This window comes from Caloenas nicobarica, chromosome 2 (genome assembly GCF_036013445.1).
Source record: "Caloenas nicobarica isolate bCalNic1 chromosome 2, bCalNic1.hap1, whole genome shotgun sequence".
NCBI classification, from domain to species: domain Eukaryota; kingdom Metazoa; phylum Chordata; class Aves; order Columbiformes; family Columbidae; genus Caloenas; species Caloenas nicobarica.
The window spans coordinates 62,774,250-62,799,234 of record NC_088246.1 but is presented as its reverse complement, the minus strand read 5'-3'; positions in this window follow the sequence as shown (position 1 = coordinate 62,799,234).

The window sequence follows — 24,985 nt, the reverse complement described above, 5'->3', positions numbered from 1 at the left end:
GTATCTCAGTGGTGATTTATCAGTGAATTGTAATACAGTTTTGTGCTGAAAGTTGAGGAGCAATCCAAATTAAACTTGGGCTGTCTCATATATTTTCTCCAAACTTGAGTCAAATATGGCTGAAATGCTTGAAAACTGTGTTTAAACATGAGATGCACCTGTGAGCAATATGGCCAGTTTTGCTCTGCCAGAAGATAGAAAGGAACACTTTTTAATGTCTCAGGACACATTAATTCCCATTGATTGTTCTCAGCTTGTGGCTGGGAATGTGGGCCTTTAAGCAAAACTCTCAAAATATCCTATAATGCCTGCCTCTGCTCCTGAGATATTTTCGGCTTAATGGGAAGCAGAAAATACTGTCATACTAATACCTCATGTGGCTCCTTACCTCCTTGAGACCCATAAATTGGCTTGGCTCCCATTCATTTGTACAACCGTTAAGTGGGTAAATCCCATGACTTATTTCAAAATGTCAAAGGAAAAGTTCATTCTGTTCAGATAAACATCCAAACTTCGGACACTGCTGTATTTAGCCTTCTACTGTTGTGAATTTCTCCTCCTCTCCTTTTGTTTTTACTTTTCTTAACTCCATGTTTACTTGGGAGGGGGGGACAAGAAAAACAAAACAAAACACTTCAGCAACATGCATATTACTAGAAAACTGATGATGTTTTCAGTGAACTGGTTGCTGAAATTAATGAACTGCAAAGTACTGCCAGTCAGGTAAGGTCTGTCACCACACAGCACACTCCTCACCTCAAGCCATGCATTTCTCCTTCCTTCCAAAGTACTGTCCTGATACACACTGGTGGGACACAGGAACATGCCCTATCATTGTTTTAGAGATGGTATTATTGGCTTGAATTGCTTTTGTGGTAGTATGATGAGTGTATGGGATGTGTGCATATTATTAGGTCTCTGACAATCCTGTGTGATGTAAACAGCTGATGCTATTACTGTCGCCAGCTGCCTGCCTTAGCCACTTCTGGACATTGCCATTCCTGAACCAGGTATGTCAGATCCCATCATGAAGCATAGCACACCAGGCTGAAAAGTGCAGTAGCTAATTGTGCAAAGGATCAGATATCCATGCCTCAGGGGAAGCCACCTATCTGAGGGGCAGGGTCAGTGGCTGGGAACCGTAAGTGTTTCAGACTGCCATTCTTATCTATGCGACAAGCTCCTTAAAGTATCGTATTTGCTTCAGTGCAAGAAAATCGAAGTCTTTAGTAAACTGAAATGTTTTGAAGTCCTGACCAGTAACACACTACGAATTGACTGGCGAAATATTGTATGACTATATTATTCCTAATGCATTATTTAAAGTTTTGTTTGTTTGTTTGTTTGTTAATTTTCATGGTACAAGAAAGGAGTTTTTGGCATAGCTGGGATGCTCCAACATCACAAAAATTCATAAGATATCTTTCCTGAATACTATCTATAACTCTCCACAATTTCCAATTAACATACTTATCTTTGATGAATTGTGGTTTAATTTTCTTTACCAATGTTAGTCTAGAATGGAACAACACAACATTCTTGCTATCTATTTTTTAAATCTTTCCTATGGTAGTGATACAAAAAGGACTTCATGAAGTCAGTGCATATAAAAAGCAAGCAGTCAACTTGGTTTATGATGCTTTGCTGTGATAAGTATTCTTCCATTTCTTGATACAGGGAAAAATATAAACAATCAAAATCAAGTCATTATAGAAAAAAACCTAAACAAAAACAAAGCAACAGAACCATTGAAAGAGTATTACCAGGACTGAGAGAAAATTTCTTCACAAAATGAAAACACTTGGTATTCACTTGGATTCAGATTTAATTTTAAAATCAGGAATTACAACGTTTGGTGTGTTGCAGGTTTTTTTACTTTTACCTAGCCCTGGTTCACATAATTAAACTATGAAGACTTGAATCACAAGTACTTTGGTCATGAAACAGAATGGTGTTTCTCAGTATTTTTTCTAAGCTTATGCAGTAAACTTTGCTATACCTTAAGACTTCAATTGTTTTTTTGGAAATGCGAATACCCTGCCTGTCAAAGGCGAAAAAGATGGTTCCTGTCCCCAAATTGGAAGAATTTATTTTTATACACTCACTAGCAAATTATAAGCAAAACAGCAGAGCATCCTTTGACCGGAAAATATTTAGTCTTCTACAAAAATCAAAAGTGGCTTTTACAGGAATCTCTAAAACTCCCATAGAATGTTTGTCTTTTATCTTCAAACCAAAATGAACAAATAGCAAAGCTGGTGATGAGTATGACTGACACACAAGAGATTAATTGTTTGCTGAAACCTGTAAAAAAGGAGTGTGAAAGGGAAAATAGAAAAAAGACTGTTATTGCAAAGGTCTTCCTCAGATTAGAAGTTCTCATGGTACAGTTGTGTCAGTTTGACTTGACCTTCCTATGCAATGGGAAAGAGTTTGTGGTTAAGTGCATTACGTGTTCTAGGTTTTATTCCATTAAATTTCTATTACTGCGAAGTAAAAGATTTAGTTATCATACAGAGTTATCATGAAGCTTAATCTCTGAATGCTCATCAATCCTCAAAGATGTGTTAGGAGCATACTCTTTTACTTCTCATCTATTTGTTGAATTTACTTACTGCTTCTACAAGCCTCATTTCGTCTATGTCAGGGGTGTCAAACTCATTTACACCAGGGGCCACATGAGCCTCAGGGTTGCCTTCAAAGGGCCAAACTACTCCTACATTTATACAGTTCTAAAATTACATTTGGCCTCTGGTGAAAATGAGTTTAACACCCATAATCTAAGTAATCAGTATTGAAACTGATCTACTGACCTGATGTATTACTGTTGCTAACAGGCTTTCTCCATTTTTTGCATTGGAGGAGTAGGTAGTAAGATAATAGGAATTTTGCCTTTGATTAATTGCCAGGATTTTTTTTTTCTAATTTATATTTATATGTCCTGAAGGGAAATTTTGATTAATGTAATGTGTATGTATTAAACACCCACTCAGTAAATATTTTAACATTACACAATGAGCTAATTTATTAATTTTTGTTATTAGCCTCTTTTCATTACAGACAATTTACGTTAAGAAAATACTTAAATGTGATCTAATCATGCAGTGAGGAATTTGTATAGAGTGTCTATAAGTAATTAGATTTGAACGCACAAATTGCTACATGCAAATACTCCCACATATGCAGTTTATATAATAGGTTCAGCCGCCCGATGCTTCAATTACATCATTGTTTCTTATTTTAATCTTTATGTGTTACATATTTGATGTTGCCCAATTTGTGGAGAGGAAGCTGATTGCGCTGTATATTTGAATGTGTTTTCTCAAGATTTGCTGCAAATTACATTACCAAGCCTGTCTTTACACTATAACTTTAAAAACAAGGAGTCTGTACAGTTACTTGGTGGGTTAAGTATGGCTTCCCACAAGGAACATCTCAAAGTTTTTGATAGACAGATTATTCGAGTGGTTGAAAATTACACTTACAATAGGAAAATAAGGCTAATAGCCTTTCATATAATGATAGCTTAAATTCTATATCCATGTTACAGTATTTATATTTAGAGAATATGTATATTTAGAGGGAGTATGTAGGTGAAGAGTATTTATATTACATAGGTGATGAGTATATTTATGAATTAAATCCTGGGCCTTAGAAATCAGAAGCAAAAATTCTACAATATCAGAAGGATCATGACTTTATCCAGTGGTTATCTGTGTGGATTAAGATAGGTCTTTGTGTTGGCTGTACTTGAACCTGGGTGAATTGAAGTATGGGTATTCGTTGGTTGTACTTGAACTTTTACTATATCTCCTTTTTTTGAAAAAAAAATGCAATAACTTTCCTTTGAGAGAATTTTTAATTATTTGTCTGTATATCTCGAGTTGGATTAAAATAATTTAAAAGATAATTTCAATATTTATTTTTATCAATGCAGACTTTTAATACATTCAAGAATAAAAAAGTAAAGGTTAAATTTTGTTTTCCCTAAAATATATCAGTTATCACCAGAATCTTACATTTTTTAGCTGGAGAATGGTTTTTATTTGAAAGTCATCCCTGTATTTTTAAGTGCATGTTTTAATATTTGCAAACATGCAGTATAGTTATAAAAAGTCTTGTTTCATTTTTTATTTATTTACATTTACAAGAGATTTGCTTTCATTAGGGTAATATTATGTTCTTTCATTTTATAAACATTTTTGTAAAGAAAACATCCCCTCAATATGTGATACTTCACCTACTGTATTGAATGGTAGTGTTTTGGTGTTATTTTAGTTCAAAAACTAATGTAATGCATATATGCTCTTTATAGTTCAGGTCTGTATGTAGTCAAGCAGAAGCCCAGCAACAAATGTTCCTCTCACCCGAGTCTACAATGATGTAATGGTTTTTTATCTCATTTCAAGAAGATTATGTGGATACCATCTTCTAGTCTTTTTTTCATCTTTTTGTTCCTTCTCCTAACACAAAACTGTGAAATCTTCTCACATCCAAAATATCTTATCAAAACTGGCAATTGCTGAGAACACATAGTATAAGCAAATTAATCTCTGGGAAATAATCCAAAGACTTAGTTTTCCACTTCTTTTTGTGAATATAGATCAGGTTCAGCTACACTTAAATAGATACAAAGTTGAAAGGACGAAACTCTAAGATTGAAAGTGTATGGAAATAATGCAATGATTTTATCAAACAGAGCTACAGTGGGGATTTCATTGGAGGAAAGAACAAAAAGGAAGTAGAAGTATTCTAGGTAAATTATGTCTTCTTCAAAGGAAACTAAGTTGCTTTCACTCCTCTCTTTCGATAAATCACTTTCCCCTATGGACATGTAAGTTATACGGACAAAACAATCTTAGCCTTGAGTTTGGAAGTAGAGTGTACTGAATTCACAAAGGGAATAATTCAGAAATCTGGTCTTTCTCTTTTGCTGCTATATTGCATGTTCCAATTACAGTTTAAGAAGGTGGGTTGTGCTAAAATGACTTCTGATGGAAATACATTGTTCTTTTGGCTGAGGAACTTTTATCCTATGGTAAATATAATAGATGTAAGAATCTCAGATTAATTTAAAATGGGTTATCTGAAACTTACTCTTTATATTTCCTGATTTCAGGTCATAAACTGAAATTCTTCACTTCCAAGCACCCTTATGTAGAAGTTGTTTTGTTTGCAAAAGCGTTTTTGGAAAACAATTATTCGATGAGCAAAATTACACAATGAATGGATAAGAAGACATCTGTGAAAGGGGTGATAGTTTCACATGATGTCATGCCAGTGAAACAGACCCTTATCAAATTTTGATGCAATGTTTTTTTTAACCTCTATAATATTTAGAGTGGATTATCTTTAATTGAAAACCATATTTTTTGTCATATGTTATACTTCAGTAGCAATATTTTTCCTCTCCTTAAAATTGTCCTAATGAAACCTTGTTTAATTTGTTCTGACACATTTTTAAATGTTGTAATTCTCTGATGAAATATGACAAATATTTAATCCTCTTGGTATTGATGTGGATGCAATTAAAAAGGTTGAAAAGTCTTTTTAATTTCACCTCTCTAATTTTTATCTATTTTGTATGAAATAGAAATGGAGCAAAAAGAAAACCTGAGATCATAGCTGTCAAATTAACAAGAAGGAAGGAATCAAACTAGCATCCAAGTTACAAACGGATGTCAGTGTGTTTATCACATAGTCTGGCTTAGTCTGCAAAACAAGCAGATGCAAATCAGTGTGATTTTGTCTGCTATATTTTAGGACTGATACTGAGCTTTTTCCTTCTAAATCTAACCAGAGTAGTAACAACTTAGCTCATTTGGATCTTCCATTTTTGCCAAATTTCCACAACTTGTGAACTTGTGTAGTCACTCCTTTTAAATAATGCTAAAATCAGTTTAAATTAAGACTTTTCAATACTGGGGTTTTCCTACTAAAATGTACCACAGGTGATTTAATAAGCTAAAATTGAACAGAAAACCACAAATTCTTTATAGATTTTGACATATTTTACCTTCAACAAATGAAGCTAAATAATGCAATACACTCAGCAAATAGATTTTGTTCTACCAGACTTTTTCTGGAGATTAATGTCTCTTCAGTCAGAAGGTGTTAGGTAGCAAAGCCAAAATTATCCAGTTTTTTTTTTTTTTTCATTTTCCATTTTTTTAAATTTCTGAGTTTGTTTTGTTTTGGTTTTATCCAGTTCTCTGTTCCTGTAAAGTCACTTTTACCTTTTTCATTCTGCAGATTAATTTCTGAATGGAAGTGGATTTACTTTGGTAGAGTGTGTTTCACTAAGAGTTGCTAGCTCCAGCTATATTCTTTATAGACCTTACCTGCAGATTTTCTTTATCTGCCAATGGGTCTTGATAAACACTTAAAGAAGAGCTTTTATACTGTCTGGCTTGGAAAACAGAAATATATTTTGTAGTGACTGGGTTTTCATTTGACAGAAGCTTCTGACATTTTAGGATTAATTTTCATTGTGAAATTGGATTAAACACTGAACTTTGAAAGGAGCAATTCCATTGTATTGTTTGTGTTTGTAGTAACTTGATTTGTGCAGTGATATAAAGTACCATTCTGCAAAGAAAAAGCTCATTAAAATCAAAAACTCTAAGTTCCATTCCAAACATTTCAAATGGCATTTTATCATCTTTTTCTCAAAATAAATAACGTTTCTTGAAAGAAGCTGGGTTATGAAAATGTCTGCTTGTTATTTAAAAGCATTTAATGAAATTGACAAATACTTAGTTGACATAGAATGTTCTCATAGAAAACAGTTCATACTTTTACAGTCTTGGAAAACATTGAAACATTGAAAAATGTTCTAACAAAAGGTATCGACCTGCTATTGTTATACTTTTCAAAACAAGTCTGAAGGACGAAATCGACTATAGTTAAGTCAGCTTTAAATATCAGCCACGATAAATCTCCAAGAACTGTTATAGCTGCTACCTCCTTAGTCTAAATTCCTCCTTCGGTGCTTCTAGCACCAATATATTTACACTGAAAAAGAATCTGAGAATCATAGAACAGTTTGGGTTGGAAAGGACTTTCAAAGGTCATCAAGTCCAATGCCCCTGCAATGAGCAGGGACATCTTCAACTAGATCAGGTTACTCAGAGCCCTGTCCAGCCTGCCCTTGAATGTTTCCAGAAATGGGGCATCTACCACCTCTCTGGGCAACCTGTGCCAGTATTTTACAATTGTCGTTGTAAAAAATTTATTCCTCGTGTCTAGCCTGAATCTACCCTCTTCTAGTTTAAAACCATTGCCCCTTGTCCTTTTATAACAGGACCTGCTAAAAAGTCTATCCCCATCTTTCTTATAGGCCGCTTTTTAAGTATGGAAAGGCCAAACTAAGGTCTCCCTGGAGCCTTCTTTTCTCCAGGCTGAACAACCCCAGCTCTCTCAGCTGTTCCTCATAGGAGAGGTGTTCCATCTGTCTAAAAATTTTCGTGGCCCTCCTCTGGACCCTCTCCAAAAGGTCCATGTCTGTCTTGTACTGAGGGCTCCAGAGCTGGATGCAGTACTCCAGCTGGGGCCTGACCAGAGCAGAGCAGAGGGGTGAAATCACCTTTCCCAGTCTGCTAGCCATGCGCTTTTTAATGCAGCGCAAGATACAATTGACCTTCTGGGATGCAAGTGCACATTGCCTGCTCATCTCCAATCTTTCATTCACCAGTACCCTCAAGCCTTTCTCCACAGGCCTGCTCTCAATCCCTTCATCCCCCAGCCTGTATTGATGCTAGGAGTTGCCTCAAACCAAGTGCAGGACCTTGCACTTGGCCTTGTTGAACCTCATGAGGTTCACATGGGACCACTTCTTGCAGAGCAGTGGATGTGGTCTATCTTTATTTATGTAAAGCATTTGACACTGTCTCCCACAGCGTCCTTGCCGCTAAACTGAGGAAGCGTGGACTGGATGATTGAGTAGTGAGGTGAACTGTGAACTGGCTGAAGGAAAGAAGCCAGAGAGTTGTGGTCAATGGAGCAGAGTCCAGCTGGAGGCCTGTATCTAGTGGAATCCCTCAAGGGTTGGTACTGGGACCAGTATTATTCAATACATTCATCTGTGACTTGGATGAGGGAATAGAGTGCACTGTCAGCAAGTTTGCTGATGACACGAAAATGGGAGGAGTGGCTGACATGCCAGAAGGCTGTGCTGCCATCCAGCGAGACCTGGACAGGCTTGAGAGTTGGGCAGGGAAAAAAATTTAATGAAATATAACAAGGGCAAGTGTAGAGTCTTGCATCTGGGCAGGAACAACCCCAGGTTCCAGTATAAGTTGGGGAATGACCTATTAGAGAGCAGTGTAGGGAAAAGGGACCTGGGGTCCTGCTGGACAGCAAGATGACCATGAGCCAGCTTGCCCTTGTGGCCAAGAAGGCCAATGGCATCCTGGGGTGTATTAGAAGGGGTGTGGTTAGTAGGTCGAGGGAGGTTCTCCTCCCCCTCTACTCTGCCCTGGTGAGACCACATCTGGAATATTGTGTCCAGTTCTGGGCCCCTCAGTTCAAGAAGGACAGGGAACTGCTGGAGAGAGTCCAGTGCAGAGCCACAAAGATGATTGAGGGAGTGGAGCATCTCCCTTATGAGGAAAGGCTGAGGGAGTTGAGTCTCTTTAGCTTGGAGAAGAAGAGACTGAGGAGTGACCTCATAAATGTTTATAAATATGTAAAGGGTGAGTGTCAGGAGGATGGAGCCAGGCTCTTCTTGGTGACAACCAATGATAAGACAAGGTGTAATGGGTATAAACTGGAACACAGGAGGTTCCATTTAAATTTGAGAAGAAACTTCTTCACGATGAGGGTGACGGAGCACTGGAACAGGCTGCCCAGGGAGGTTGTGGAGTCTCCTTCTCTGGAGACATTCAAAACCCACCTGGACACATTCCTGTGCAACCTCATCTAGGTCTTCCTGCTCTGACAGGGGGATTGGACTAGATGATCTTTCGAGGTCCCTTCCAATCCCTAACATTCTGTGATTCTGTGTGATTCTGTGAACTTGTCCAGGTCCCCGTGGATGGCATCCCATCCCTCAGGCATGTCAGCTGCTCCACTCAGTGTGGTGTCATCTGCAAACTTGCTGAGGGTGCATTCAATCCCACTGTCTGTGTCTTTGATGAAGATATTAAAGCGTACTGGTCACCGTATGGACCCCTGAGGGACACCATTTGTCACTGGTGTCCATGCAGATATTGTGCCATTGACCACTATTTTCTGGGTGTGACTATCCAGCCAATTCGTCATCCACTGGACAGTCCACCCATCAAATCCATATATCTCCAATTTAGAGAGAAGTGTGCTGTGCAGGACCATGCCAAAGGCTTTACAGAAGTCTAGATAGACGACATCCCTAGCCCTTCTTTTGTCCACTGATGTAGTTACTTCATTGTAGAAGCCCACTTGCTTGGTCAGGCAGGACTTGCCCCTGGGGAAGCCATGCTGGCTATCCTCCATGTGCCTTGGCATAGCTTCTAGGAGGATCTATTCCATGTTCTTCCTGGGCACAGATGTGAGGCTGAGAGGTTGGTAGCTCCTGGGGTCCTCCTGAGAGCTAGGATCTGTGTGCTGCGGAACACCTTTGCTGAAAGGGACCTGGGATTTCTGGTGGACAACAAGCTGAACATGAGTTCATAAATGCACTGCTGCAGCAATGAAGGCAAATTGGATCCTGAGCTGCATCTACAGGCACATTACTAGAAGAGATAGAGATGTGATCATTCAACTCTCTAGAATGCATGTCATGCTGCACCTGGAGTATTGTGTTCAGTTCTGGTTACCACCATTCAAAAAGTCACAACCAGACTTGAATGAGTCCAGAGAAGGGCCATGAATATGATCAAAGGGCTGGACAACTTGTCCTGTGAGAAAAGACTGAAGGAGTTAGGTCTTTTTACCCTGGAGAAGTCATGGGTTGACCTTATCAGAGTTTTCCAGTATGTAAAGGGCATCTACAAAGAGGACAGAGGCTCTCTCTTCACAAGGAGCCACATGAAGAGAATGAGGGGTATAAATTGTCCCAGGAGAGGTTTCATCTTGATATAAAAATAAATATTTTACAGTTAGAAAAAACAGTCACTAGAAAAACCTCCCCAGGGACATGGTGGAGACCCCTCACTGATGGTTTTCAAGATGCAACTGGACAGCGTTCTAAATAATCTCATGTAGGCTCCCTTTTCCATGAAATGTTGGACTAGATGATCTTTCTAGATCCCTTCCAGCCTGGAATGTTCTATGATTCTGTGATTTGTGGAGTACCAATTACAACAGCTGCCTGTGACTACATAAAAAATGAGCAAATGTCTACTTCTTATCCTACTGCATGTTTGCTTTTAACATATATTAGTGTTTACCTAGGTTAACTATTGAATTTAGTGGCCTCGGTCATATCTTCAAACCAGTATTTAAAATCCGGTAGTGTCTTTATATTTGCACCTAACATTTTTCCTCCAAGTTTCCATATATGATTTGTACAAGTTCAATACACAAGATAACAACAAAGGATCTGAGTTAAGATGTTAGTTAACCCAAGAGGCAAATATATTGTCTGTTGTAAGATTAAAAATGCCATGAATTTTAGCTTGGACTTAAGTCATAGATTCCTGGTTTTGGAACTCTTCAGCTGTGGAAGTACGCTCCTACAAGATTAAGGAGGGGGGTTTGGGGGGGTATTTTTTTTGCTTTTTTTTTTTTTTTTTAAATGATGCACTTATGTATTTGTCTAAAAGAACTGAACTGTTTTGGTAACGAGTATCCAAAGCAGCATGTTTCAACATGGAAAAATACTGTGTTTAGAAGGTCTATAATGAACAATTCAAGAGACTCTAGAAGTTTCCTGAGCCACAATGGAATATAAGCTGAGTAAGGCTTTCAAGGTTCTATTTGGAAAGCTTTCTTTATCATCATTCTTGTTTTTTCAAAGAACTATTTATAATGCAAGAATGAGACTAGGTGTGTCAAAATGTAGTAAGCTTCACCACTTTAAAAGGAAATAAAGAATGGTAAAAGACATGCATGACTCATGATTATTAACTGTCATTCCAATAAGAGTCTATGTCTACAAAATCTCGGTATCTGAAAAAGTTAGTATTTTAAATGAAGCCAATTTTATTATTGAGAATTGGCTTATGAGTAAACTAATGGTTTCTTATTGGATTTTTAAAAATTCTCAGCAGTACATATCAAATAATTCTGTCTTAAAATATTTATTTAAAAATCCTGTTCTACAAAATCAAACAAAAAGACTAAATATGCACAAGGTAGCATAAAATTTACCTCAGCATTATGATCTCCCAGAATTTTTAGACACAATCCAGTTCATCAAAACACAACTTAGCTGGTTCTAGAGCAATATTAATTCATGCCTAAAATAGAAGGGAAAAAATGCAACTAAGTATAAAAGCGTAGTTGTCAGTGAGAATATTTTGTATATGTTGGATGATGCTCTGGTTAACTATTAGAGTATAGCAAGAAAGGACACAGAAAAGAATACCTTCCTCACTGAAAATTCAGCTTCTTCTCTTAATCACAAACATGACTAAAATTATATTCTCCAGCTACTTCTGCACCATTTAAATATTTACGCTTTAACATAAGCTTTGTTTTTTAATTCAAACTGTTCCAGAACAAACATTTCGGTTTATATCATTATACCGAGTGTAACTAAGCAAGAACTTTACAGCTGCAATGGCAGTGGCATATTTTTACATTAAATTATATCAGAAGATGCTTGGACTCAGGCCCAGGAGACACTGATTCTCTTCCTGGAGCTATCACTGAGTAATATGGTTGTGGTCAAAAAACCCCTGCTCTTCAACAGTTATATTTTGCTTTCATTCTTCTTTCATTTATGTTCATTTTTATTTCATCACCTTTAAGTTCTTCGAGATTCTTATTGCATATATTGAAAAGCCTATCTTACATGGAAACACAACTGTAATGAGATTTTACTTCCTTACAACTATTTATTGAAAAATATGTTTGGCTTTTTAGCAAATTTCTGTGAGTTTGATGAATAAGAGAAATGGCAAAATAAAGATATCTGACAATTTAGTGAAAATATTATGAATCTGGCAAAATCCAGAGAGAATTGCAGGGAGAAAATTAGAAGGACCAAAGCCCAACTAGACCTGAGCCTAGATATGGCTGTAAAAGGCAATGAGAAATATTTCTTTAAATATATCAGCAACAAAAGAAGGACTAAGGAGAATCTTCATCCCATGGTTGATGCGGGGGGGGAAGATAGTGAGAGAGGATGAGAAAAAGGCTGAGGTACTAAATGTCTTCTTTGCTTCAGTCTTTGATAGTAAGACCAGTTGTGCTCCAGGTACACAGCTCCGAGCTGGAAGACAGGGATGGGTAGCAGAATGAAGTACCAATAAATCAAGGAGAAATGGTTAGTGACCTGCTACACCTGCTACACCACAAATCTATGGGGCCAGACGGGAAACATCCAAGGGTGTTGAGGGAGCTGGCGGAGGTGATCACTAATCCACTTTCCATTATCAGCAGTCCTGGTTAACTGAGGAGATCCCAGTTGACTGGAAGGTGGCAAACGTGACACCCATCTACAAGAAGGGCCTCAAGGAGGATCCAGAGAATTACAGACCTATCAGTCTGACCTCCGTGCCAGGGAAGGTTGTAGAGCAGATCATCCAGAGTGCCATCACATAGCACACACAAGACAACCAAGCAATCAGGCCCAGTCAGCATGACAGGTCCTGCTTGACCAACCTGATCTCCTTCTATGACAAGGTGACGCACTTAGTACGTGAGGGAAAGGCTGTGGATGTTGTGTACTTAGACTTCGGTAAAGCCTTTGAGATGGTATCTCACAGCATACTCCTGGAGAAGCTGGCATCTCATGGCCTGGATGGTTCTACTCTTTGATGGACAAAGAACTGGCCAGGTAGCTGGGCCCAAAGAGTTGTGGCAAACGGAGCCAAAACCAGCTGGCAGCCAGTCACGAGTGCTGTTCCCCAAGTCTCAGTATTGGGGCCAGTTCCGCTTAATATCTTTTTCAATGATTTGGATGAGGGGATTGAGTGAACCCTCAGAAAGTGTGCAGATGACACCAAGTTGGGTGGGAGTGTTAATCTGCTTGAGGGTAGAAAGGCTCTACAGAGGGATCTGGACCACCTGGATTGTTGGGCTGAGGCCAATTGTATAAGGTTCAACAAGGCCAGTTCCGGGTCCTGCATTTGGGTCACAACAACCCCAGGCAATGCTACAGGCTTGGGGAAGAGTGGCTGGAAAGGTGCCCAGCAGAAAAGGACCTGGGGGTCGACAGTCGGCTGAACATGAGCCAGCAGTGTGCCCAGGTGGCCAAAAAGGCCAACAGCATCCTGACTTGTATAAGAAATAGTGTGGCCAGCAGGTCTAGAGAAGCATTCCACTGTACTTGCTGCTGGTGAGGCCCCACCTTGAATATTGTGTTCATTTTGGGCCCCTCACTAGAATAAAGACATGGAGGTGCTGGAGACAGTTCAGAGAAGGGCAATGAAACTGTTGAGGGGCCTGGAGCACAAGTCTGACGAGGAGTGGTTGAGGGAACTGGGGCCGAGGAGAGACTTTATTGCTGTCTACAAGTACCTGAAAGGAGGTTGTAGCATGGAGGATGTTGGTCTCTTGTCCCAAATAACAAGTGATAGGACAAGAGGAAATGGCCTCAAGTTGCATCAGGGGAGGTTCAGACTGGATATTAGGAAAAATTTCTTCATGGCATTGGAACAGGCTGCCCAGGGAAGTAGTTGTGTCACCATCCCTGAAAGTATTTAAAAGACGCGTAGATGAGGTTCTTTGGGACATGGTTTAGAGGTGGACTTGGCAGTATTACGTTAGTTGTTGGGCTTGATGATCTTAAAGATCTTTACCAACCAAAATTATTCTATGAATCTATGAATATAGGTTAGATTCCAATGAAGTTTTGACTCTGAAAAATTGACGGCGTGGGCATTGACAAGTAGGACCCATGCAGCACTGAATGTATTTTTCATATTTAGAAGTCTCTGCCATATTCAATGTGTTTACATGTTCACTTTCCAATAAAATTTAAAATAAATTGAAAAAATATTAAATAATAGGAAAAAGTGTAAAGCTAACACCATGATAGTGTTAATCCACCATTAAGATCAAATACTTGCCGTAAATGAGGCCTCTAAAGTGAAGAAAATGACTTGCATTTTCTGTCTAACATAAGAGGTAAAGATAGTTTGAGTTTCCCTTCTTTAAAAGGAAATGTTGAAATGAATATTAGATTTACCAAAAGAGAAATCAAAGCACTCTACTGAGGTTAAAGTAATGCGTTTAAAATGTAAAAATAATAGGCATACTGTACACAAGTATTATATTTTATAGGATTAACAGCTGCCTTTGCTTCTAAAATATTGTAAAGCAAGAAGTACTTCATTATGGTAAAAAGTCCTTCTTGCGGTTTTAAATTTTAGGAAGAGGAACCCAAATTCTTCTGAAGCTTATGTTAATGCACTGAGTTTCACTTCTGTAAAGCAAATATGCTTTGTATAATGCTACTTGTTAAGATGAACTGCAGATACTCATTTCTAAGGAAACACTATAGAAAATATGCACTCAAGACATTGCATTTAAGGATGACTGAAACTGTAGTATTTTCTGATGGCTTAATGGAATTTAAAATTGCCATTATGCAGCCAATATTTAAAACAAAATACCAAGCAAACTATCTATGTCTGCCTGAAACAAAATAACTTAATGCTTTTTTTTCCCCCAATAATCTAAAACATTAATTACAAACACCAGTTGTGATCAAATGAAAAATGTAGTCCAGCTCTGAGAAAAAAAAAAAATCTTTCAGATGCAGGAGTGAATCTTTAAATACTTTTTATGAATTACTACTTCCTCAATGTTGGAAAAAAACCCCAACAAAACAACAACTTTTAACACAAAAGTTATTTGGAATCAAGAAATGAGAATGTTTTCCTTAAAATTCAAACCAAAATTGTTAACTTTATTGGAAGTGGGATCTTTTTTCCCCCAGTAAAAACAATTAATTTAAAATTCAATTGAAGTGAAGGACAGAGAGGGTTCATGGGATATTAAATGTTAATCAATTTAATTTGATTCATGCAAAAAATATTGAAAAAATAATCAGATGAACTCTTTGTCACTACTTGACAGAAAACAAAGAAGGTAAAGCCAAAATTATATCAAGTCTGATTTTTATCTTGAATAGAATGGTAGGCTTGTAGGTGAAGGAGAAGTAGGAGATATGTTCTATCTTGTCTGTTTTAAGAGGTTTTTTGCTGTTATTTTAGATGTTGTTTATTTTTATATATCATCTCCATAAAATTCCTGTGTAAGGTACATATAAATATTATTGTTGAACAATTATATTTTAGTAGTTAGCAATAGTTTATTATCCACATAGATTTGTCCTGGGTCCACACTATTCAATAATTAGCAGCTGGACAGTGAAATATAGGGTAAGTTTATGGAAATTGTATCTCATATTTGTTCATGAGAGGAACTGCAGATATAGTCGAGGACAAGAAAGTCTCAAAATTAAACTCCTCCACATTGGAGTAACTGAGAAAATACGATTCAATTCAACATGTAAAAGTGCCATACACTTAGGTCGCATGGCCTTTGTTGCATTTTGAAGTCCATCTTTGGCAGCACACTTCCAGGAAAATGTGCACCCAGTCAAGAGAAATTAGAAAAATGCTACCAGAAAAGAAAAACAAACAAACAAACAAAACCCCAAACACCAAGAACAAAAACAAACCAAAAAAACCCAGTAAACAAAAACAAACCAAAAAAACCCAGTAAACAAAAACAACAGAAGACATAAAGTATGACCTATAAAGAAGCACTGAATAAAAGAAGTGTTAAAGGTTAAGTTGGAAAAAATTAAAAATATGCAAATCAGCAATAAGAAGAGAAGTTTTGACAGTTAAGGAGCAAATTTGTGAAGATAAAGGATAGGAATACATTGCTTGAAATAGCTGTGGCACCTCTGTCATTGAAGATCTTTAACAACAGGCCAAGGACACTTCTGTCAAGGGTAACACATGCAGGTGATCTGCCTCTTGACAAAGAAGTGACTAAGTAATCTCTTATGGTGCAGTAAAGTCCCAATTATTTGTACTTTACGAAGTTTGCAGAAGCCTTTTATTTCAGTCTGTACTTATCTCAAAGCCTTCTGCCTGCAATTTTCACCTAGCTTTAGTTCTAAAGATTGCCCTCAGTGACTCTACCCACTCTTCAGTTAACTGCTAACACAATGGCTATCATGTTCTCCTGCTCCTGTGAACTTGATGAAGCTAATTCCTTCTTGTATCAATAGCTAATGTAGTATCATCCTTCTGATGCACAAACTAGAGCATTTATGACAGGACCTTCCTTGTGAGCAGGTACCTGGGGGACAGCTTTTCTGAGACTCTTCCCACAGCCAAAGGAGGCATTAGCAAAGGCCACAATGTGATTCATATTAAAATATCTGGATCCTTCCACCTACTCAGTGACATGAAGGACTGTTACTGCATTTGGAAATGGTGAAAGCAAAAATGATTTTCAGTCTGTCTTTGTCGTTGTGGTGGTGGTTTTTGTTTGATTGGTTTTGGTTGTTGTAGTTTTTGGGTTTTGTGGTGTTTTGCTTGTTTTCTTTTTTTTTTTTTTTTCCTCATGGTCAACATGATACTTAACAAGAATATTGAAGAGTTGCTTCATAGGTCAGCTATTAAGTTCAGCCCTTGCTGTTTCAAATGCTTGTCCTAATGTTGCAGTACTCTTAGTGAGCTACCTAGAGGAGTATACATTTTTGTCTTTTTCAGTTTGGTCTTGGTGGGCAAGCAACTTTCTTAGTACTGACATGTGCTGGATGACAGACCTAAAAACAGACCTTCAACTTGGCAAGAGGACAGAGGCAGACAATTCACTTCAACAAACCTAGACTTTTCTTTCAGCATTGCAAATTACTAAGAAATGTAATAAAGTTAACGTTGTGAAATAGTTGTGTCTACACTCTTCTTAAAAACAATAAAAAATATCTATATCCTGTATTTAAATTATTTTAGATCTGGAGTGGAGCAGAATCTCATTTTCACTTATTAATGTCTATTTTTATGTAACTCTTATTTATGTGTTTAGTTAGTATGTTAGTAGTTAGTAGTTACCAATTTTATAGAAAATACAATTAGCCATGTGTTCCCTCCAACTATCCTACACAGTGGTCTACTTTTGTGTATACTTAGAACAGCAGTTTTTCAATACATAGTGTTTCTGGAATCACATACTTAAATCCCTTCAGAGCAGGCTCAGGTTTTAACATAGTTCACTCAAAAAAAAAAAAAAAAAGAAATTAGTATCACCCAGTATGCTATGTCTTTCATATGACACCTTCAAAACTAAGGATTAGAAAAACCTTCCATCATTTTATGGAAAATCAAATGGTTTATAGTCTAATTTGCAAGTATATATGTTTTTGTTGTTGCTCAATATGTTATCAGTTCTGGAAGTACATGAAAAAGTAAAAAGAACAACCTAGGATTAATTCTGTAGAATTACTTCTCTTAAAATTATGGCTTCAGCCAACGACAGTCAAATACTGGGAATAGGATCTAACTTATGAACTTTAAAGAAGATAATAAAGTGCACATGTAAAGCCGAGTATATGTTAACTGCTTGTGGGGTTGGCACCTTCATTACAGGCATTCCTTGACTTTTCCAGCAGAGATGGTGAATTAATTTTAAAGACCAGTTACTGATATATTTCCAAATCAGTATTCTAGTTTGGAAACTTTTACAAGTAACTTTTGATATTCATTGTTCATAAGCATTTGGGTGGCCCACATTATTCATGAAGCATTTGGAAATCCTGGAAAATCCTTAAATGTTTAGGATGAACAATCTCTGACATTGAGATGAAAGGTTCCAGTTTTTTCCCTTTAGGGTCTAAACTGGTTTTTGGTCTAACCAGATCCTGCCTCTTTACTCAAGGAAAATTCCATCTGTGTCAGTGGAAATTTTGATTTCTGAGTGAAGCTAGACTTCACCCATTGGAACTAAATAATTGTCTTTCTTGTTTTGCTCTGGCTGCATTGTTTGTCCCCATCAACTTCAGAAGGGTCATTTATTGAGTTGAAGTTTGTGTTTGCCAAGAGCATGAGTGACCCAATGTAGTCTTATGTAAGAGGTAACTACTGTGCCTAGTCATCAGATCTCCTTTTATATCTCAATTAAAAACAGTTACAAATTGAACACAGAATTAAATTGTTTTTAAAGGTAAACTAAGCGTGTCACTATCTCGTATGTCTTTTCTACAACATCTTTATCTTGTTGGGTAGTTGCTAATCTCTTAGTGTGACTAATCCAACTACTTTCTCCAAGTTTCACTAGTAGAGTGAACTGGAATCTGTTGTGGAGAGGTCTGCAGCACATTTGGACACTAGCCATTAAGAGCTGGTGCCAAAATTGTCACTAAGAAATTGTACACATAAAAAGGGTAGGATGAAAGCTAGTATTACAGTTACTACTACAGTGCATCTAGAAGAAAGGGTCAGCCCTGGAGCCCTTAGTCACACAAAACCACACTCTGATTTTACCTCACAGTGAAGGCCTGTAGGAATTATGCTCTGTGGGAATTATTCCTGAGAACCGGTTTTACAAGAGAGACTATTCCTATGGTAGTGTTCATGTGGCCTACCCACTTTCATCTCCCATTGTAGAAACAGGCTAATTTATTAACCTTGTACAGACCTGTTGAAAACAATTCGGATTTCATTGGTTGAATGCTGAATCAATGCCTCAGTGTAATAGAAATCTTGGCTACTATGCAACACTTACCTGTTCTAGATTTATATCTCCTACAACAGATAAATATTTTTTAGACACACCTAACAACTATTTTTTGACAGTGCTGCAAACCAAATATTGCTGTTTGTCTTATATTTTTTCTCGCAAATCACAGAATACTGTATTTATAAAACAACCTGTACTTCACACAAACACTGTTCACAATAGTATGATAAATTAACTACTAATCCATATTCAACGCATTTTAAAGATTTCTATGCTCATACTGAAAACTTCTCAATGCTTTCCATAGCTAACAAATATCCAGACATGCTATATGGCAAATGTGAAGGGGATATATAAATGTTTTAGAACATAAAGCCATGTATAATTATATGTGCAAATTTCTTTTTTTTTTCAGAACTATTAGTTGTGATTCTTATCAGGTTTGAAATGTGACATCCTTAAAAAGATTTTCTCCAACAAAGCTTTGCCAATTCACAGAAGCTGATGATCCAGCCTATTATGTGATACATTATGTTCTAGATGTTTAAAAATTCTTTTGAGATCTAAATTTGAAGGAGTTTTGAAGGTGCTCTAGGTCATGAAAATCCAGTGGCTGGGATGATACTGAGGCTTAGTCTAGCCTTTTTGTTCTTATAATTCATAAAGCTACATTTTTCCTATCCATGTAACAGTGCCTCACCTTCCCACTGGCCAGCCCATTTCACTTCTAATTGCCATTGTGTGTCAAACAATTTCATGCTTTCTATGCTTAAAATATCATACTGAGTTGCAATAGTTATCTATAGATTACACTGGTATTCTTGAAGGTGAATGTGCTCAACAGTCTGTAGATGTTTGCAAGCAGAAGGAAACCAAGGACCAATGTTTAGTGTATATCTTTGGCAAACTATTATCAGAATAAGGTCTCAAATTATGCTTTTTTTAATTCATAAGCTTGCTAGTTGTTGTAATTTGCTACTGTGCATTTATTTCCAAGCAACTTCCCTGATAAATAAAAAAGTCCCCCACACAAACCAGTGAATAATATACTTCAGTCTAATTGCACTTGTATCAGTGGACCCAGATTACTGCAAAAAGAGTTGTAGAGAGAAAGAACTACAATAGACAGATCTGTTAATAGATTGATAAAATGATTGTGTAGTGGACAAGACACACCAAAGTACCAAATAGTGTGGCTCTTCATATTAATGCATTTATTTTCTGGCTTCCATCACCTTTGGAATAATGGGAACCATCCACAGCCTTTTATTTAAAATTATCCCACGTAGAGAATACCCTAAAATATAATGGAAGTTGCAGCGATGAGGAACGATTCATACAGATGCAGACAGAGACTAACAGGCACAGAGTTCTTGTTAGCAGCAAGAGCAGAGCCAGGCTGAGCTCACTTTTATTAACAGTTCTCAATTTATAGGTTTACAGATACAGGCCTGGATGTTTTTTCAAAAAATGTTAACCCAAACACACCACACTCATCTTGTGACTGTTTTCAGTCACGTTCCCATGCACATCTTGTGGGCGGCATTCTGACCCACTCATTCACATGCCCAGGCCCAAGATTTACACATCATACATATGGGGGCGGTTTTCTGACCCGAGGTATCATTCTCACTGTCCTGGGCTATCATTTCTTACACTCATAAAAGACATACTTCTGTATAATCTGTCCAAGGCCCTTTAGCTGGAACTGCACATCCTGCTGTTCCCACAGAAGTTGCTCAGTGAAATAAATTTATTTATTCAAGTTGCATATATAAACTTGAATCAAATGTGATGGAAGAACTGTTGACTCCTTCTGACTTGATATGACACTAAATCAAAGGATTAAACCTTCTCTCCAGGCATGGCTTCGGGCTATTGCATCTGTGAAGTGACAGACTGCAAGTGTTGAAAGCTTAACTAATCTACTATAGCCATATAATTGACTTCACCCAGAAATGGATTAAGCCAGGGAATTCAAACTAGCTACGTTTATGGATAATCTCATTTAAACAAACAAAGTCTGAGACAGACTTCTGTCAGATCCTATTCTCAACCTATTTAAAATCTTTGTTTTCTGGAGGCAAATATGATTTCTGCTTTGCTACTTACTGATCTTTAGAGCAGTGTGAGGCTTGAAAATTTTATGGCTTGAGGAATTTCAGCACCTACACTTATTATGTTTTCTATTCACATCATCTTAGGGTACATGTTTTTTGCCTTAATTTTTGGGGTATTTGGTTTTATAGTCTTGGGTTGGGATGAGAAGATTAAATGTAAGAAACACAAAGTATTCATGTTTCCCCAATTTTCCCAACAGTCAGCAAGCTTAATGTGCTGTATGATGCTAAGAATGCAGAAATTAGCAATCATTTAAAACTGATATAAGCTTTTTTAGATTATAAAATTCTGCCACAAATGTTTATTCTTCTTCAGATATGTTTTCCAAGACATATTGTTTAGTCTAAATATCCTTTGAATATTTCTGGGATAAAATCTTGAGCACGTGAAAATCAGCAAGAGTTTATTTTCTTAATTTCTGTGGAGGGAACAAAGTTTTCCTGTAATCTTGATCTAAGAATGGTTAAAATGTATTCGGGTTATTTTATATAATACAAGGTACATAAACTGCACAAGAGTGGGAGTAACTACAACTCAGAGTCATGCAGTCATAGTTCTTTCCCTGTAATTTTGTTAACCTGCATTTGGAAGGGTAGCAGTAAGGACATGGTGGCATTTTCTGAATGTCCTATGCAAGCAGTAAATCTGTCACATTGCTGACTGGTAGGTTGTAAGAAGACATGAGTAGTAATTAGTAAGTAAATAATAAAAACAACCTAAATAGCACCTTTCATCATGAAAGATCTCAAATCTTTTCACATGTATGAGAAAATTTACAAAATACTTGTGATAGTAATAATATGGAAAGACAAATGCTGTAATTAGAAGAGCCTCATAAATTGCATATATTACTGCAATCAATAAATATGCATGCAGAAATTTTAGTAGTCTTGTTAATCTTTATACTAGTTTACTACAATGCAATATTTAATGGATGCATGCTCTGGATCTTCTCCTCTGCCTTTTGTCTTTCTGTGGCTGCCAAGTGCAACAGCTTAGGAAAAGGAGCAAACTGAGATTTGCAGAAATTTGGAATTTTCCATACCACCTAACACAGAGCTGGAGAAACTAAGACAGTTAACAAGGTGAGTAGCAACATGAGTTCACTGACGGAAGGAGAGGAGGGTCTTCTTGATTACTGTTAAGTTTATTTGGAGGAAGATTAGTGGAAGGAAAATTGTGGGGGACTACGGTGGGTCTGTGGATTCCCTGACAGAGGGCATGGGAACAGAGATCAGCCTTGAAGATATTAAGGCCTACCCATGAGAAAGATGGGAGTAAACGAGTATCTGGAGATATTAAGGTGTACCCGTGAGAGAGAAGGGAGTAGAAGAGTAACATTGATGATAGCAAAATTAGCCAATGAGATGTTACTGCTGTAACTTGTAACCAATAGTGAAGAGACACATGAATTGGTAAAACTGTATAAAAATGCACTTGTGGCAATAAATGGCATCTACTACTTTCATCCTGGAAGAACTTGGTCTATGTCGTTTGTCCGTCTCAACCGCGACAGAAAATTATGTGGAAAATGCTGGGATGGCTCTTAGCTCTCCCTTTTCTTATACACACCAGAAGTCCTGACTTGTATCCAAACAGGGATTTGATGCTAGAAGCCTTAATACAAGTTCTCTACTTGCAGAAGATACGGCCTGCACTAACCATGAAAGGTAGACAAGATTACTCTAGGAAAAAAATAATTTATACTGGTCAGAGAAGCCTTTCCTAGTTAAGGAAATAAGTGAAACTATTCTCTTGGGAGAACTGTCTTCTTGGGAAAAGCCTGCCTTGAGGTGAAATTCAAAACATTACTAAAGAGTCCTATTCATATCCATCACAAGTGTCTATAATAACTTTAGGAAAGGACTGGAAACTGGACATTACTAAAAAAGCCATTATTGAAGTCAAGTAACCCTTAGTTCACCCTTCTGTCAGGATAGAGCACATTCTTCAGTGATGTGCATCATGACCATCATTATATTTGTGAGTAGTATCTGTCAGGCTCTGAACACACTAATAAGCCTTAATGACCCTGATCAACCTCACCTTGGGTCTCCATCCACACCCATAGGCCCAGGGCCTCTGTTTAAACTCAGTCTGAGGCCTTCAATCACTGTTTGGGCTATGTGTGGAGGCTGGGACCAGGACTTAGGGCAGGACTACTGGTCTCCAGACGAAACATGCCCCTGTTTAGGTATGGTGCCTTTTGATCCAGCTCTCAACAAATGACTCTGTGCCTTGGCTTGACCTCAGCCCTGTTTCCAGACATGTCTCATCACTGTGATATTGCCTTACAACCTAACCTCTTGGTTGAACCTGGCCACTAGCTCCTGCTGACTTCAATGATCCTGCTGACTGTGCTATTGTTTTAGTGATGTTCAATCGCAGAACCAGAGGCAATGGACACAAACTGAAATAAAGGAGCTTCCCTATGAACATAAGGAAACAGGTTTTTTTTTCTGTGAGGGTGACCAAGCACTGGCACAGGTTGAGCAGAGAGGTTAAATATCCTTGGAGATTTTTACAAGTCATCTGGACATGATCATGGACTATCGGCTTTAAGTGGTCCTGTTTGAGCAAGGAGGTTGGACAAGATGACCTCCAGAGGCCACTTCCAACTTCAACTATTCTGTGATTGTACCCCCACTGCACCCTGACACTGCCACTGCAGCTACTTCTCACTGTTCTCCAACACCATCAATCACTGGACAACCGTAATGGCAAGCTATTCTAATGCTGAGAAAGGATATAAGGTATACTATTGGAAAGCTTTTATCACAGATCTCAATATGTGAATTTATTTTGAAAAACTGACTATTCGTGAGTGTGAAGAAATACCACAATCAAAATGAGAAAGAAAAATATATTGAATTTCATTAGAAATGGCTGGAAAAAACAACAAACAAAAGTTTTGTAACTTCACTAGTAGACAAAACATGTATTTAGACTCATTACTCCATAGAAAAGAAAAGAAAATAATGAACAACGTACCGAAGATAGATGTGACCCATTGTCTTTTTATTTTTTTCCCCTTTTGTCTTTGCACACTAAAAAGATACAGATATATAGACCTCTAAAAATTCCCAGAGTAAACCTCTGAAGCATGCTTTAAAAAGTCAATATAGTTTGGAAACATTTGTAAATTCCTTTGTTGCCTAACAGAGGATTAATGTAGTCAGAGATAATTGTTAAAAGCAAATATAATATTTTAAAAAAATGTGAGAAAGAATTACAAGAAACCCAGGAATAATAACTCAGGCAGACTCATTTTGAGAAAAGATACTAGAGCAAATGGTTAAATGATCAACTTAAAATTATTCAAAAGACATGGGGAAACATACCTAAGATGGTAAAGAGAAAATCAGGTCAAATCATTCTATATTTCTTTTTTTTTTTTTTTTTTTTTAGATTTACTAGACTTGCGAGTGAAAGATATATAAATGTGACATACTGCAACTTTAATAATACACTGAATTTTTACTTACCATTTCTAGTACATCAGATCTACCCAAAACTGGGCTACTGGACTGCATTAGTTCTGCCCAGCAGTGACTAAGAAGTACCATATGCTGCATGATCTCTACAGCTGCTCAATGTGAAGTGTGCCTAACTTAGTAAATAATAAGCATATACAGTGAGCTAATTGCAAAGTTGAGATTCCTCATCCAGAATGTAAGCATGTGTTAAGTGGTCAGCTGCATCTGGGACACATGTGCTGCACAACTATAGTGCATACTTCTCGATGAAATTGTTGGTGACAGTCAGCAGCTATGCAGAAGTCTCCTATGTCCGGCTATACTAATCAGTATTGCTATGGATAGTGGCCTAAATGTTACAGCCGGGATCCAGGAGGCAGAAGATAGTGTTGAGTAGGGGAGTATGACAGAAGAACATGCTGGCAGGGTATGATGGTGTACGGGTAGACAATGCTAGGTTATATGGCGGCTCACTACAGCATCAAGTTGGAATAGTCGTTCGATATTGAAAGCTGGATTCTTCAATGACTTACCTGCTCATTTACTTCAAAAATTCATGCCATAAGCAAACTAGGGAAGTATAATCTATGTGTAATTGC